General features: G+C 51.3%; 1 protein-coding gene across 1 annotated transcript in view; it reads right to left on the bottom strand.

Moving 5' to 3' along the window:
• The window catches only part of LOC142497853 (alpha-tectorin-like), a 299,739-nt gene that overhangs the window by 67,837 nt on the left and 213,000 nt on the right, over positions 1-18,902 (bottom strand). The gene's annotated exons all lie outside the window — the stretch shown is intronic.

Raw genomic sequence — 18,902 nt, 5'->3', positions numbered from 1 at the left:
ACAGGGACACACACACACACGGACACACACACGGACACACACACACACAGTAGGGGGGGGTGTACATTAGCAGCATGTATAACCCGGGGGGGGGGGGGGGGGGCTCACATACCCGCCGGAGCCTCCGCCTCTTCCTCCCCGAAATCAGCCTCCACACCCGCGCGCACCTCCTCCTCTCCCCGTGTCTCCCGCGCTTTCAAACCCCCCCCCCGGCGCCGCTACAGTCAGCGGAGGAGCGAGTGCCCGGGACACAGCGGGGGAGCGGCAACAACAAGCTGCCTCCCGCCTCAGTTCCACGTGGGAGCGGCCGGACGGGTGAGTGAGCGGCCTTCACCCACCCCTCACCCCCCTTCAAATCACCTCCCCTCCACCCCCCCCCCACACCCCCCCCGGCGCCGCTACAGTCAGCGGAGCGAGCGAGCGCCCGGGACACAGCGGGGGAGCGGCCACAACAAGCTGCCTCCCGCCTCAGATACACGTGGGAGCGGCCGGACGGGTGAGGGAGCTGCCGGACGTATGAGTGAGCGGCCGGACGGGTGAGGGAGCGGCCTTCACCTCCCCTCACCCCCCTTCACCTCCCCTCACCTCCCCTCACCCCCCTTCACCTCACCTCCCCTCACCCACCCCTCACCTCCCCTCACTCCACTTCCCTTCCACCTCCCTCCACCCCCCCTTCACCTCCCCTCCACCCCCCCTTCACCTCCCCTCCACCCCCCTTCACCTCCCCTTCACCCCCCCCACCTCCCGTCACCCCCCCCACCTCCCCTTCACCCCCCCCACCTCCCCTTCACCCCCCACCTCCCCTTCACCCCCCCCACCCCCCCTTCACCTCCCCTCCACCCCCCCTTCACCTCCCCTTCACCTCCCCTCCACCCCCCCTTCACCTCCCCTCCACCCCCCCCTTCACCTCCCCTCCACCCCCCCCCCTTCACCTCCCCTCCACCCCCCCCTTCACCTCCCCTCCACCCCCACCCTCCACCTCCCCTCCACCCCCACCTTCACCCCCCCTTCACCTTCCCTTCACTCCCCCCTTACAACCTCCCACCACCTCCTCACCACCTCCACCCCCCTTCCCACCTCCCCCACCCCCCTTCCCAACTCCCCACCACCTCCCCCCCCTTCCCACCACCTCCCCCCCCACCCCCCCCCTTCCCCCCACCTCCCCTTCCCCCCCACCTCCCCTTCCCCCCCACCCCCCTCCTTCCCACCACTTCCCCCCCCCCCCTTCCCACCACCTCCCCCCCACCCCCCCCCCCCCCCTTCCCTGAGGCGGAGTCACGGGCCAAAGGACACACAGGGACACAGACACACACACACACACACACACGTAGACACACACACACACACACACACAGACGTAGACACACACACACACGTATACACACACACACGTAGACACAAACACACACACGTAGACACACACACACGTATACACAAACACACACACGTAGACACACACACATAGACACACACGTAGACACACATGTACACACACACGTACACACACACACACACACACACGTACACACACGCACGTAGACACACACACACGTACACGTAGACACACACACATGTACACGTAGACACACACACACATGTACACGTAGACACGTACACACACACACACACACACACACAAATACACGTACACACACACACACATGTACACGTAGACACGTACACACACACACATGTACACGTATACTCACACACATGTACACGTACACACACACATGGAGACATACACACACACACATGGAGACATACACACACACACATGGAGACATACACACACACACATGTACACATACACACACACGTATACACTCACACACGTATACACACAGGTATACATACACATAATGTATACACACACACATGTATACACACACATGTATACACACACACATGTATACACACACACATGTATACACACACACACACGTGTATACACACACACGTGTATACACACACACATGTGTATACACACACATGTGTACACACACATGTGTACACACACACACACGTGTACACACACACAAGTGTATACACACACACGTATACACACACACACGTATACACAAACACACACACGTAGACACAAACACACACACGTATACACAAACACACACACGTAGACACACACACACGTAGACACACACGTACACACACACACACACACACGTACACACACACACACGTACACACACGCACGTAGACACACACACGTACACGTAGACACACACACACATGTACACGTAGACACGTACACACACACACACACATGTACACGTACACACACACACACACACATGTACACGTATACTCACACACATGTACACGTACACACACACATGGAGACATACACACACACACATGGAGACATACACACACACACATGTACACACACACACACACACGTATACACTCACACACGTATACACACAGGTATACATACACATAATGTATACACACACACACATGTATACACCCACACATGTATACACCCACACATGTATACACACACACACATGTATACACACACATGTATACACACACACACATGTGTATACACACACACATGTGTATACACACACGTGTATACACACACACGTGTACACACACATGTGTACACACACACGTGTATACACACACATGTGTATACACACACATGTATATACACACACATGTATATACACATACACATGTATACACACACACACACATGTATACACACACACACGTATACACACACAAACATGTGTACACACACACAAATGTACACACACACACACACACACACACATACAATGTATACACACAAACATGTATACACACACATAAACATGTATACACGTGTATACACACATGTGTATACACACACACACGTATACACACACACAATATATACATACACACAATGTATACACACACACGTGTATACACACACACGTGTATACACACACACGTGTATACACACACACACACACGTGTATACACACGCGTGTATACACACACACATGTGTATACACACACATACATGTATACACACACACGTGTATACACACACACGTGTATACACATACACACACACATGTATACACACACACGTACACATACACACACACACACATGTATACACACACACATACAATGTATACACACAAACATGTATACACACACACTATCCCCAGCACCACCACATCAGCACACCGGTATCCCATGCCCCCCCAGCACACTGGCATTCTCGGCTCCCCGCCATTCCCAGCCCCCATCAACACCATCAGCACCCACACATCGCCACCTTTGCACCTCCCCCATCGGCACACCCACATCCGCACCCCCACATCAGCACCAAACCCTCCCAAATCAGCACACCAATACAATCACCATCAGTACAGCCACAGCAGCACTACCACCGCACATGGGCCGCGTGGACCACTCCCCACCCAAATGCCACACCCACACCACAAACATCCCGGGCAACGCCGGGGCTCTCAGCTAGTATATATTAAAATAATATAGTACTACAGAGATATGGGGGGAGGGGACTGTTGGGTTGAAGCAGGCTCCATGTTTTTATCTATCTATATATTTCTGAAACCGTCGTATGCCTGTCTGTCTGTCCTCTGTCCCTAGGGGCAATCGCATTGGACCTGAGGCCCGTCACTCCGCCTCAGGCCAATGAGATGGCTCCCTTGGCCCGCACACCTCTCATTGGCTGGTGTGGTCATACACACACACACACACACTCACTCTCCCTCACACCGTGTGCTCCTCTCCAAGATGGCCTACCACACGATGTGCAACAGCCCAGGTAAGACAGTACACCCTGCGCCTCACACCCCTCCCGCAGGCGTGCCACCTTACACCCCGCGCCTCACACCTTAGACCCTGCGCCTCACACCTTACACCCGTGCCTCACACCCTACACCCCACGCCTCACACCTTACACCCCGCTACTCACACCTTACACCCTGTGCCTCACACCTTACACCCCGCGCCTCACACCTTACACCCCGCGCCTCACACCTTACACCCCGCGCCTCACACCTTACACTCTGTGCCTCACACCTTACACCCCGCGCCTTACACACCGCGCCTCACACCTTACACCCGCGCCTCACACCTTACACTCTGCGCCTCACACCCCTCCTGCCTCACACCTTAAACCCCTGCCGCAGAACACACCTGCACGTCCCGCATCAACCGCACAGGAACAAGCGGCAGAGCAGCCGCCCGGGGGAGCGCACCATTACCCCGCGCCTCAGGCCACGAACACACATGGCGCTTCCTGCAACCGTCTGCACGCGCCTCCATTGACCGGACAACCCATCGGGGGAACAAGCGGCCGCCGGGGGGGGAGAAGCGGCCGAGCCATCGGGGAACGGGGGGGGGGGGGGTTGGAGAGGCCCGAGGAACGGGGGGGGGAGGGAGAGGCCAGAGCCATCGGACAACAAGCAGGGGGGCGCCCAGCCAGCGGGGGAATGGACGCACAGCCAGCGGGGGAACGGACGCACGGCAAGCGGATACATACATTATGACAATACATATTTCCCCTCCCCTTCCCTTCTTCCCCCACTCCTCCCCTTCCTCCCCCCAACCTTCACCCCCCCTCCACTCCCTCCCCCCCAACCTTCACCACCCCCTGCACTCCCTCGCCCCCCTCCACTCCCTCGCCCCCCTCCACTCCCTCCCCACCTCCACCCCCCCAACCCCTCCTCCACCCCCCTCCACCTCCACCCCCCTTCCACCTTCACCCCCCCTCCACCTCCACCCCTCCTCCACCTTCACCCCCCCTCCACCTCCACCCCCCTCCACCCCCCCTCCACCTCCACCCTCCCCCTCCACACTCCCCACTCCACCCTTTCCCCCCTCCACTCTTTCCCCCCTTCCACTCCCTCCGCCCCTTCCACTCCCCCCCCTTCCACTCCCTCCCCTCCTTCCACTCCCTCCCCTCCTCCACTCCACTCCTTCCCCCCTCCACTCCTTCCCCCCCTCCACTCCTTCCCCCCTCTCCCCTCCACTCCCCCCTCTCTCCCCCCCTCTCTCCCCCTCCACTCCTTCCCCCCCTCCACTCCTTTCCCCCCTCTCCCCCTCCACTCCCCTCCCTCTCTCCCCCTCTCTCCACTCCTTCCCCCCTCCACTGCTTCCCCCCTTCCACTCCCTCTGCCCCCTTCCACTCCCCCCCCTTCCACTCCCTCCCCTCCTTCCACTCCCTCCCCCCTCCACTCCACTCCTTCCCCCCTCCACTCCTTCCCCCCTCCACTCCTTCCCCCCCTCCACTCCTTCCCCCCCTCCCCCCTCTCTCCCCCTCCACTCCTTCCCCCCTCTCCCCCTCCACTTCCCTCCCTCTCTCCCCTCTCTCCACTCCTTCCCCCCCTCCACTCCTTCCCCCCCCCTCCACTCCTTCCCCCCCTCCACTCCTTCCCCCCTCCACTCCTCCCCCCCCTCCACTCCTTCCCCCCCCTCCACTCCTTCCCCCCTCCACTCCTTCCCCCCCTCTCTCCCCCTCCACTCCTTCCACCCCTCCACTCCTTCCCCCCTCTCTCCCCCTCCACTCCTTCCCCCCTCTCCCCCTCCACTCCCCTCCCTCTCTCCCCCTCTCTCCACTCCTTCCCCCCCTCCACTCCTTCCCCCCCTCCACTCCTTTCCCCCCTCTCCCCCTCCACTCCCCTCCCTCTCTCCCCCTCTCTCCACTCCTTCCTCCCTCCACTGCTTACCCCCTTCCACTCCCTCTGCCTCCCTCCCCTCCTTCCACTCCCTCCCCCCTCCACTCCACTCCTTCCCCCCTCCACTCCTTCCCCCCTCCACTCCTTCCCCCCTCCACTCCTTCCCCCCATCCCCCCCTCTCTCCCCTCCACTCCTTCCCCCCCCTCTCCCCCTCCACTCCCCTCCCTCTCTCCCCCTCTCTCCACTCCTTCCCCCCCTCCACTCCTTCCCCCCCTCCACTCCTTCCCCCCCTACACTTCTTCCCCCCCTCCACTCCTTCCCCCCCCTCCACTACTTCCCCCCCTCCACTCCTTCCCCCCTCTCCCCCCCTCTCTCCCCCTCCACTCCTTCCCCCCCTCCACTCCTTCCCCCCTCTCCCCCCTCCACTCCTTCCCCCCCTCCACTCCTTCCCCCCTCCACTCCTTCCCCCCCTCCACTCCTTCCCCCCTCTCCCCCTCCACTCCCCCCTCTCTCCCCCTCCACTCCTTCCCCCCCTCTCCCCCTCCACTCCTTCCCCCCCTCTCCCCCTCCACTCCCCCCCTCTCCCCCTCCACTCCCTCCCTCCCTCCCCCCCTCCACTCCCTCCCCCCCACTTCCACTCCCTCCCCCCTCCACTTCACCCCTCCCTCCACTCCCTGCTCCACTTCACCCCTCCCTCCACTCCCTGCTCCACTTCACCCCTCCCTCCACTCCCTGCTCCACTTCACCCCTCCCTACACTTCACTCATTCCCCCCTCCACTCCTTCCCCCCCTCCACTCCTTCCCCCCCTCCACTCCTTCCCCCCCTCCACTCCTTCCCCTCTCCACTCCTTCCCCCCCTCCACTCCCCCTGTTTCCCCCCTCTCTCCACTCCGTCCCCCTCCTCCACTCCTCCCCCCTCCTCCAGTCCTTCCCCCCCTCCACTCCTTCCCCCCTCCACTCCTTCCCCCCCTCTCCCCCTCCACTCCTTCTCCCCCTCCACTCCTTCCCCCCCCCTCCACTCCTTCCCCCCCCTCCACTCCTTCTCCCCCCTCCACTCCTTCCCCCCCCCTCCACTCCTTCCCCCCCCCTCCACTCCTTCCCCCCCCTCCACTCCTTCCCCCCTCCACTCCTTCCCCCCCTCCACTCCTTCCCCCCCTCCACTCCTTCCCCCCCCTCCACTCCTTCCCCCCCTCCACTCCTCCCCCCCTCCACTCCTTCCCCCCCCCTCCACTCCTTCCCCCCCCCTCCACTCCTTCCCCCCCCTCCACTCCTTCCCCCCTCCACTCCTTCCCCCCTCTCTCCCCCTCCACTCCTTCCACCCCTCCACTCCTTCCCCCCTCTCTCCCCCTCCACTCCTTCCCCCCCTCTCCCCCTCCACTCCCCTCCCTCTCTCCCCCTCTCTCCACTCCTTCCCCCCTCCACTGCTTCCCCCCTTCCACTCCCTCTGCCTCCCTCCCCTCCTTCCACTCCTTCCCCCCCTCCACTCCTTTCCCCCCTCTCCCCCTCCACTCCCCTCCCTCTCTCCCCCTCTCTCCACTCCTTCCCCCCTCCACTGCTTCCCCCTTCCACTCCCTCTGCCTCCCTCCCCTCCTTCCACTCCCTCCCCCCTCCACTCCACTCCTTCCCCCCTCCACTCCTTCCCCCCTCCACTCCTTCCCCCCCTTCCCCCTCTCTCCCCCCCCCCTCCCCCCTCTCTCCCCCTCCACTCCTTCCCCCCTCTCCCCCTCCACTCCTTCCCCCTCTCCCCCTCCACTTCCCTCCCTCTCTCCCCCTCTCTCCACTCCTTCCCCCCCTCCACTCCTTCCCCCCTCCACTCCTTCCCCCCCCTCCACTCCTTCCCCTCTCCACTCCTTCCCCCCCCTCCACTCCTTCCCCCCCTCCACTCCTTCCCCCCTCCACTCCTTCCCCCCCTCTCTCCCCCTCCACTCCTTCCACCCCTCCACTCCTTCCCCCCTCCACTCCTTCCCCCCTCTCTCCCCCTCCACTCCTTCCCCCCCCTCTCCCCCTCCACTCCCCTCCCTCTCTCCCCCTCTCTCCACTCCTTCCCCCCCTCCACTCCTTCCCCCCCCCTCCACTCCTTCCCCCCCCTCCACTCCTTCCCCCCCCTCCACTCCTTCCCCCTCTCTCCCCCTCCACTCCTTCCCCCCTCTCTCCCCCTCCACTCCTTCCCCCCCCTCCACTCCTTCCCCCCTCTCCCCCCCTCCACTCCTTCCCCCCCTCCACTCCTTCCCCCCTCCACTCCTTCCCCCCCTCCACTCCTTCCCCCCCTCCACTCCTTCCCCCCTCTCCCCCTCCACTCCCCCCTCTCTCCCCCTCCACTCCTTCCCCCCCCTCCACTCCCTCCCCCCCCTTCCACTCCCTCCCCCCTCCACTTCACCCCTCCCTCCACTCCCTGCTCCACTTCACCCCTCCCTCCACTCCCTGCTCCCCTTCACCCCTCCCTACACTTCACTCATTCCCCCCTCCACTCCTTCCCCCCCTCCACTCCCCCCGTTTCCCCCCTCTCTCCACTCCGTCCCCCCCCTCCACTCCTCCCCCCTCCTCCAGTCCTTCCCCCCCTCCACTCCTTCCCCCCTCCACTCCTTCCCCCCCTCTCCCCCTCCACTCCTCCCCCCCTCCACTCCTTCTCCCCCCCTCCACTCCTTCTCCCCCCCTCCACTCCTTCCCCCCCCCTCCACTCCTTCCCCCCCCTCCACTCCTTCCCCCCCCCTCCACTCCTTCCCCCCCCCTCCACTCCTTCTCCCCCCCTCCACTCCTTCCCCCCCTCCACTCCTTCCCCCCCCTCCACTCCTTCCCCCCACCTCCACTCCTCCCCCCTCTCCACTCCTTCCCCCCTCTCCACTCCTTCCCCCCCTCCACTCCTTCCCCCCTCCACACCTTCCCCCCCCTCCACTCTGTGCCCCCCCTCCACTCCTTCCCCCCCTCCACTCTTTCCCCCCTCCACTCCCCTCCCCTCCCACCCTCCACTCCCCCCTCCACTCCCCCCTCCACTCCCCCCTCCACTCCCTCCCCCTCCATCCCTCCACTCCCCCCCTCCCCTCCCCTCTCCCCCCTCCCCTCTCCCCCCTCCTCCCCTCCCTCTATTTTTAAAAATATTCATAAAATCATCCAGAAGGTGGTAGAATGTCCATACTGGGTTTCTTTTTCTTCTCTAGTTTATGTACAGTATATTGAGTGTACCTGAAGCCACTGATGGGCACATTTTTAACCATGCTTGGTTTGTCTATCATTAATTGAAGCATGTTAGATTTAATTCTTCATTGAGTCCCAGAGGGGTCATGGTGTTTATCCTGAATATCCAGCGTGCTTCTCTTTGTTAATAGTCTCTGTCACAATGGCTTCTGTAGGTGTTTCTTATAGCCCAGTCAATGGGCATAAATCTAAAAGTTGGAAGCTGAGCTAAGTTGTAGCAAAGCATAATGTCTGGCAAGTGGTTGATGTTTGAAATCGCTGTTAGTTAGTTTTGACAGTTGTGCTTGCTTCATGGATAATCGTTGTGGTGCTATTCTCTCTTTTGGCAATTTATGTTAAATCGCATGGATACCAAATGAGATACACCACATATTTTGATTCACATGACATTTTGGTGTTTAATCTGTTTGCTTTCCTGCCTGAGGGTGATTGAACGTGGATACAGTGATCAAATGTTTACACTTTGCACAACCTGTACGGCGGAAAGCGCCTTTCTGCATATTAAGCCAGGTTGTGGATTTGTGGGTTTCTTGTAAATCTGTATGTACTAACCAATTACGGAAAATGTTCCCACGTTTAAAACCAAAGAAAGGTTTAACAGCAAGTGCATCCCTTAATGTCAGGTCTGTATTAATGATGTGCCAGTGGTTGTTGACAATCTTTTTAAAAGCAGATGAGGCCGTGCAGTACATGCTTGTAATGGAAAGCCTATTGTCATTCTTGTGTCTTGGTGGTTTGAGGTGAGCAGTGAGTTGCGTCTAAAGCTATGGTCCCGGTGTTGGCTGCTGCACGCACGCCTGGCGTTCTGGTAGTGCGTACACAGCAATCTGCGGTCTGTAGGGAGCGATGGGAGGCACGGGGGGCGTGGCCAAAACAGAGGGGGCACGGCCATGACTCACTCAGCCAATCATTCGGTCTGTGGCTGAGCTGCAGGAGATTGCGACGGAGGGGGGGCATTGCGGGGGCACGGACATGACATCACTTGGCTGGTTCGCCCTCATTGGCTGAACCACCGTGGGGCGTGGCCAGCACTCCATCTCCAGTTCTGAAGACAATTTTCTTGTCTTCAGAAAATCGGGTCGTGCGTGCAAATTGCGCACCAAGGCAGCTAGTGGGCCTGGCCCGATTGAGGGGCGGTTCTTGTTCCTGCAGTGCGCGCCACAGTGCGCGTGCTGCTGCATGTACTGGGGACTTAGCCTAAGAAGCTTGGCTTTGGATTTGGATGCATTAAGCTCCTCCACAGGGTATCCTCTTTATTTGAAGTGATTACTCATTTCCTCCAAAGCTTCATGCAGGTCTGTCTCATTACTGGTAATTAAAACTACCCTAATTATCTGTGAGAAGACATGTATTCATCATTCATTGATTTTAATCTAATCATGTTTGTTTGTTTGTAGTATTGTATGGCGTCCTATGTTGCCTAGTAACTGCTCCCCACTGCCAACCCCCTCCCCCTCCCTGGCAGTTTTGGCACCAAGTTTTGCTGTATTTAAAGGTAGCAGATTGCTGTCCCTGATGAAGGTCCTCCCTGGGGGCCGAAATGATGCACAGTATGTTACAGTAAAGTAATATCTTTATTCACATTTTATTTTTGTCTTTTCTGGTGTTGGTATACATTTCTTATTGAGAGACACACACACACACACACACACACACACACACACACACACACACACACACACACACACACACACACACACACACACACACACACACACACACACACACACACACACACACACACACACACACACACACACACACACACACACACACACACACACACACACAGTGACAGAGACGGGACAACTTTGTGCCTCTGATCTGTCACTCTACATGATAAAGGGACCTTATGACACAACCAGTATCAGTTAAACTCTATGGGGGAAATTCACTAAGCGCCGATGCAAGTTTAACACAATAGGAATAAACTATTTCAAGGGGCAACATTATACTGGACGTCGGCCATTTTACCCACAGTGAAATGGTCACTTAGGCATCCATCTTGATCTTGACAGGTAGGGGCAACTGGCGGGCTTAAAAATTAATGTGTTTCCCAGACTGCCCCTACCATCACAGCATGCACCTTGGCTGCAAAATGCAGCAGGAAAAAACTGCATAAGAAGCTAATTTGTGACATCCAGTCTGCTCATTTACATGTTTGTTACCCAGAATCCTTGTCTGCAGTTTAACCACCCTAACATATACGGCACTGAGGTTTTCAGAAACCTTTAGAAGAAATGCAATTCAATTGAAATGATTCAGAACTTAGAATAGAATGTTATCTTAATGATGTAACAACAGTTAATTTATCTCTGAAAATATGGGTTTAACAAAAACAGAGGTATGATCTAAATCTATGGGATCATGCATTTTAAATAGGGATTAATGAATGCTGGGTTTTGTTTTTATGCAGGGAGATTCTGGCGGACCCTTGGTGTGTGAGTCTAAGCTTCACGGCATCACATCCTGGGGAAATATCCCATGTGCAGTACCAAACAAACCAGGAATGTACACCAAAGTCAGCAACTACCTAAGCTGGATCAATGAAACTATTGAGAAAGGAGACTGCATCTGATCCTCTGCATGGCATAGTGCCCGTCTGAAGATTACCAGGCTGTGCCCGGGACTTGGTGCCCACATGGGACATGCCCTGGGTTGTAATTAGACACCGTCTCTGAGAATAAAAGGAAAATAATTTAGCAAAAACAGCAAACTTGTAAATTAAATTACTTAAGTAGAATTCCTCCCCCCCTCCCAATAACTACAAATAAAAAAAGGCATCAAGTATAGTGTTATTTGTATAAATATATTTGAATAGAGGGTTACTGCGTGTACAGAGGTAGCAGCTGTTAATGTACTCACCGTGCATTAATACATTAGCCCCACCCCCTTTCTGCAGGCGGCTAATTGCATCACAGCGGTGTCTGCTCCCATTGGAGAGTTGTGTGTTTCCTGCTACAAAGAGCCAGCGGAAGCAACAACGGCTGTTGCATCTGTAACTGATAGAGACAATACTCTGCATATACTGTAACAGTAGATTCTTCTCATTCCTGTGCCTAGAGAACGTCGGTATTATTACAATTTGATTGGTGATTGCATTACTCTGGATATTTTACCCCCATCCCCCACTTCTCAGCACAAAATAAAAGTTTCCAAAACAATTCTTAGCAACTGACAGGAGGGACTCCCCAATGATACATTTGCACGCATATTACGGAAACATCTCTATGTTAAATTAAACAGCAAAATGAACAAGGTCAGAGCGGTATGAGGCATCTCTGCTCCAAATAGGAGAGCAGTGCGTCACACCACACGTGTCTCTGCACAGGTACATATACCCCGGAGTGCTTGGGTGCCTTATTGTATTCAGTAAGAATTATATATGCAAAAAGACTGAATTTTCAAATGAATATCTGTCACCCAGTACCTGTTAAATACACAGTGTGTGATGTCAGAACATGGCATTTTGTAACACGATTACAGATTTGTAACTCATATTATGCAGAGGAGATGACATCACAGGATATTCTCATTTTTAATAAAGTCTCTCTTTGGGTTTAATACTTTCTTAGCCCTGCCCCCTGACCATCCATAAACCCCTTCCAGAGAATGCTTGAAGAACCTTTTGTTTAGAAAGTTGTCATAGGGGCCATATTTTATTCCCACCTCTGCCAGACACTGCCCTTATCTTGACTCTATCAGCACTATACAACCCGTCTGGTCCTTTTAAGTGGGCCATACAGGATATAACCCCCCCCCCCACCCCCAATTAAGCTCTGATTGAAGCGCAGCACTGAGCCATGAAGGGTCCTGGCCTGTTACAAACCCAATATAGTGTATTTTTAAACTCAGAATGTAGATCATTAACCCTTGAATCACCAAATGGATTAAAATAACTAATATCTTATGATATTATCATGACAATGTTACAGTATATACCTGGATAGTGGATGGAGGGAGGCAGAGAGAAATGGAAACCCCATGCTTGTAATATAATGAATGATCCCGTAAAAGTATTGCTTTGATTACAGAAAACAATAGTATGGAGCATGAATTACAGTGAGCTGAGAAAGAGCCACACAGACAAGGATCCACATACCACACCTGCCACATAGCCTGACCATGAGCTCCACCACAAGGGATTCTGGCTACACCCTTCAGCTAAGACCTTGGACCCTGAAAAATGCAAAAGGAACAAAACCAGGCGGTGAAGGTGAAAGAATATATAAGCAAGTACAAGATAAAGTCAGACATTCTCTGTTCTGTTAGAGCTGCAGGAAAACACTACAGCAATCACCCAGCATTACATAGCTAAGGGTGGTGATCTATTTCCTTAGAGATATTAAAAGATATAAAAAAACATCCAGAGATGATAACTGCAGTATTAACTCCACAGACACTTTATATGTGGCACTTCAGATGTTACACAGCCAATACTATAATATAACAGTAGAAAATGAAAGAACACGGTGGTGATCTGTTTGCTTGCTCAAGAAGTGACGTTAGACTTATACAGTATGGGGGTGGGGGGGTGTTACACTAAAGTCTCCCAGTGTCATAACTGGGGAATAACCAGTGCAAAAGAATTGTACATTATTTATCAAAGAAATGACTGTAAATGCTAATAATGAGATTGCTCTTTGACAAATTTGGTGCTTTTTGATGCATAGTTATCGTTGGGCGTCAACTTTCCAATTTGTCTGCTCTGCAGGAAGTGTTAGCGCAGCCTGTGGTTAGCACTGCAACCACAGCAATCATATCATGGGAAGCAGAAGACATTTCCCCCCAAATACCTGTTCCACATGTCTGTCTGACCTGTGCCTGCCCATTCCCTGTGTGACCTGTCCCTGCCCATTCCCTGTGTGACCTGTACCTGCCCATTCCCTTTGGTATGTTACTTGCTGCTGTTACCTTCTATTATTTATGTATGTGCTGCACTGTGGTGGATTGGTTTTCCTGTGTGTGCTAAAGTTTAATTGTCTGTTCTTTATATGTTCTACTCTGTGACTCCCTTTCAATACACCGATAAGATGTCTTCTCAGTGCTTAGGATAATGTACTGTAAGCCCCACTGTATTTAAATGAATAAGGGCTTCAATCTTCCTAAGCAAGAAAGACAGCTCTCAGCATATTGAGTTGGGGCAATGGCTATACAACTGATTGGTCCATGTAAATATGTAGATTTGTATTTATATAGTGCTGCCAATGAATGCAGGGCTTTACAAAACATAACTGTATAATCTGTTCATTTCCAATGTGGTGCACATCAATTCATTCAAATGAGCTGCTAGGAACGTTGATTTCAGTGTCAGATACTTCATGGTTGCAGCGGCATCCACAGATTGCGAGCAACAGAACCACGACAAGGTCCTTCCTGTGTCTGTTGAAAAATATTGGTGGAGCTGTGCTCCCTGTCCTGTTCTAGGACGATCTCAAAAGCCAGTGGAGGGCATGCTTACCATTGCAAGGAAAACACCCTGTGAGGAGGCAAGGTTAAACAGATCATATAGTGTTGGGAAGATATTACCGTAGACAGTCCACATAAATTGATACTCACTGCAGTTTCCCATATACTCAGTACCATTTATGGTGGAAACAATCACAATCAATCAGGTTTCCTGGAGCACCCATGAAGGTGATCAATGTCTCTCCGTCCATTGCAGGGGAGCTCTGGTCAATATAGTGAATCATGCAGTATCGTGTAATACTGAACATATGGAGTTCATCACGATTGGCGGACAACGCCTGAAAACATGACTCCAGGAGACACAATAGAATATAATGACGGTTACAGGACAGATAGGGATAATATCAAGTCTATGTATAGTTACCCACTATGTTATCAGCCGGGATGAGCACATACTCTATTTATTCTGCTATTACCGATGTCCTGCGGGTTAGCTCCATCATGAGGGGCCAGAAACTCAAGAAGGCAAATTATATCTAACTTCATATTAAGAACATGCTTTCTTTAAAAATATATTTATGCATTTATGCACTTTTGCACACTAACTCTTTATATTAAAGAAACAATGCCCATCATGCACCCATCATTATTTAAAAAAAATTTAAAAAAAACTTCAATCATTTATTTTAAAAACATTTATTTTTTATGTGTAAGTTAAATTCATTTTTTTTTTACATTTCTTATATGAACACATAACTCCGATATACGGCATGGATTCAGGGTTAGACACAAATATGTGTGGAAACGGTTAAATCAGGATAAATCAGAATAGCGATGTGCAAACTTACCAAAATCCGATTCACTTTTTTTTTTCAAACTTTACAAAAAGTTCTAAAAGTTTCGAAATGGTTCAAGTGAACTTTTTAGGCAAATGTACAGGGATATACCAAATAGTAAGCATAGGAAGGATCTGGATCCAGGGAGAAATATGATTACTATTACTAGCGGGGAGGGGGGGTTGTTTGCCTTTTGGATCAATATACTGTAAATACAAATATAGGATGCATATCTAAATTTAACATACAGCAGGTTGAACTCGTTGGACATATCTCTTTTTTCAACCTCATGTACAGTACTATATCACTTACATATCTATTATTATACTGTATTACTCCAATGCATATTTCCTCTTCAGTTTCACAGATTCTACTCACAACTCACCTTGGTGACCCTGCCTTTTATTCTAATGAAAATGTCTGAGTATATCGTATTAAACCACTAAAAAGACCAGCCACAACAATGATTTCATAAATAATTTGTATCCAAAATATAACACTGTCTACTGTGTAAAACATGGTTCTCCACTAGTTCAAACAAACAACATGTGCAGTTAACACTTTCTCTCCTTGGAGATTGGTGGAGCTCTGCTCCTTGTCCTGTTCTAGGACGATCTCATAAGCCAGTGGAGGGCATGCTTACCATTGCAAGGAAAACACCCTGTGAGGATGCAAGGTTAAACAGATCAGTCAGTTGGGAAGATAACTAGACAGACCACATAGATTGATACTCACTGCAGTTTCCCATATACTCAGTACCATTTATGGTGGAAACAATCACAATCAATCAGGTTTCCTGGAGCACCCATTAAGATGATCATTGTCTCTCCGTCCATCGCAGGGGGGCTCTGGTCAATATAGTGAATTATGCAGTATCGTGCAATACTGAACATATGGTGTTCATCACGATTGGTGGTCAACGCCTGAAAACATGACTCCAGAAGACACAATAGAATATAATGGCGATTACAGAACAGTTAGGGATGAAACAAGTTTATTCAAAGGATACTGTACTTACCCATTATGTTATCAGCTGGGATGAGCACATAATCTATTTATTCTGCTATTACCGATGTCCTGCAGGTTAGCTCCATCATGAGGGGCCAGAAACTTAAGAAGGCAAATTATATCTAACTTCATATTAAGAACATGCTTTCTTTAACAATGTAATTATTCATTTACTCCTTTGTGCACACTAACTCTTTATATTAAAGAAACAACACCCATCATGCACCCATCATTATTTTTTAAAACTTCACAAATGTATTACATTTCTTTTTTATGTGAAAGTTAAATTCCTTCTTAGTTTCGGATATGAACACATAACTCTGTTATACTGCATGTACTCAGAGTTAGACACAAATATGTGTGGAAAATGTACTTCAGGTTAATTCAGAATAGAGATGTGTGAACGTACCACAATTCCATTCACTTATGTTTTTCAAACATTAAAATAAGTTCTAAAATTCGCTATAAAGTTCAAGTGAACTTTTAGACAAAAGATTTAGGCAAAATTGTGGAATTTTGCCAGAGAATCTATATTCATATTAGAAACTTCAGACAACGTCCCGTTTTTTCCATATTTATCTCTCTCCGCGAGCAAACATGGACCAAAGGTGAAAAAGTCTTTCCACTGAGGATTTACCAAAGGCCAGAACGCCTTTATTTCCACGTTCTGCGCAATTTGCAACAGTAGCGGAATAATTCCAGATTCTGCCACAGTGTCATACATAAAAGGACACATTAAAAAGGGCCACGAATGTATGAAACCCGAGAATGTCGCTGCAGATGAGATTCCATGAGATGAGATCCGATGAGATGCTGATGAGATCCCATGAGATGCTGATGAGATCCCATGAGATGCTGGTGAGATTTCACTGCAAACGCAGGTTCCTGAGTGGAAGGATTACTTACCCCTTTCAAATCTAGGATGGCATATTATCCCAGTTTTTGTTTCCTGCAGTTCATACAGTAATGCAAATTGCAACATTTCAGTTCCTGTGGATTCCCCTAGTACAGGGGTCGGCATCCTCCGGCTCTTTCCGCACCTACATGCGTCTTTCCTTCGTCCGCAGGATGCCGCTCCCCAGCTTCTGCCTCTCTCCCTCACTTTCCTGCCGGTGGCTGCAGGGGGGAGGCCCGGTTGACGCTGGTCGGGCCTCTTGTGCCAGGCACCTCTTGATGCCAGGCATCTCCCCGGCTGCTGGCCCTCCTCCTGCAATGTCCCACGCTGGGCCTGTGACATCGGCGCGTGCCGGAAGTTGCGGCGCGCACTTAAGGGACGCCCCGGCATGTATTGGGAATACTTCTTCCTTGAAAGGTGGCTGACCCCTGCACTAGTGCAACACTCAGCATCTCATTCATTCTATTTCAACACCTCAAGCTTCCAATCAGCACAGCAACACATCGTGTAAACCCTTTAGCAGCATTCTTACCTGTGTATTTATCTTGGCGATACTGTATATCTTATGATTCACACGTCACTGCTAATAATCACTTCATTGTTAATCTTATTATATTTCCTTAATGGTTTCATCTTTTAGAATAGGGTTTATTTATTTACACACCATGTATTCGTTTTTACTTTATTCATTTAGGTTTCCAACTACGTTATTAAACAAACTCGCGTCATATTCGTCACAACATATTAGGTTTGCTGGTTTTACAATATATCTGCTTATTTGTCTCATTTATTTGTAATTAATTTTAGCGCTGTAGTGCTTCCATTAATCTAACGGTAAATCCGCGCGCGCACAAGCATTTCTGAAACGTTCCCGTGAGGCAAATACGGCAAACATTTCAATTTCATGCCAAAACTACCTTGATAAACGGCGTTCTTACGTTGCCTAATTTGCCACTAATTTTCATGATCTTTTAATTAATTTAATGTTTTGATGTCACAAGATATCACATAAAAATAAAATGTACTTGCAGCATTCTCATAACATATTACAGGAGGAGGAATGCAATCCATCATAATGCTTCATTTCTAAAGGTATGTATCACATATCTGATCCCGTTTTACATTATTTAAGACTTACCGTTGAAGATCATTTATAAATCCCTTTTGCATCCACATTTTGCAGCGGTTTTATTTATTTATTTTTAAATCCATTTCAGTATTTGATCTCTTGTTTATTTTATTGCTATTCGTTTATTAAACTGCCCTCTTGGGTTTTCCAGAATCTACTCACAACTCACCTTGGTGACTCTGCCTTTTATTCTAATTAAAATGTCATATACCACAAAAAAGACCAGCCAAAATAACGATTTCATAAATAACTGTTGTATCTAGTCCATCTGAAATATATCACTATCTACTCTATAAAACAGGGCTGTCCACCTGTTCAAACAAATAACATGTGCAGTTAAAACTTTATCCCTTTGGAGATTTGCTAATTATTTGTTAAAAAATGCCTATTGTTTTGAGAACTACAACAGATACAAAGTTATGTTAACCCATTGGGAACAAGTCACATTGCAACATATAAATCAGTTATTATCAGTCGACAACAGAATACCAGACAGGCAAAGGGAAAATAACCAGAGTTAAAAGTAACTTCAATATATACAGTACTAGCTGATATACCCGGCGTTGCCCGGGCATGGAAGGGCAGGGGGCATGGAGTGGAAGGGCGGGGGGGGGGGGCAAAGGGCAGGGAGGGGAGGGGGGCAAAGGGCAGGGAGGGGGGGGCAAAGGGCAGGGAGGGGGTGGGGGCAAAGGGCAGGGAGGGGGTGGGGGCAAAGGGCAGGGAGGGGGGAACAAAGGGCAGGGGGAGGGAGGGCAGGGGG

This window comes from Ascaphus truei, chromosome 6 (assembly GCF_040206685.1).
Source record: "Ascaphus truei isolate aAscTru1 chromosome 6, aAscTru1.hap1, whole genome shotgun sequence".
Taxonomy (NCBI): Eukaryota; Metazoa; Chordata; class Amphibia; order Anura; family Ascaphidae; genus Ascaphus; species Ascaphus truei.
This window is presented reverse-complemented; position numbering and strand designations above follow the sequence as displayed.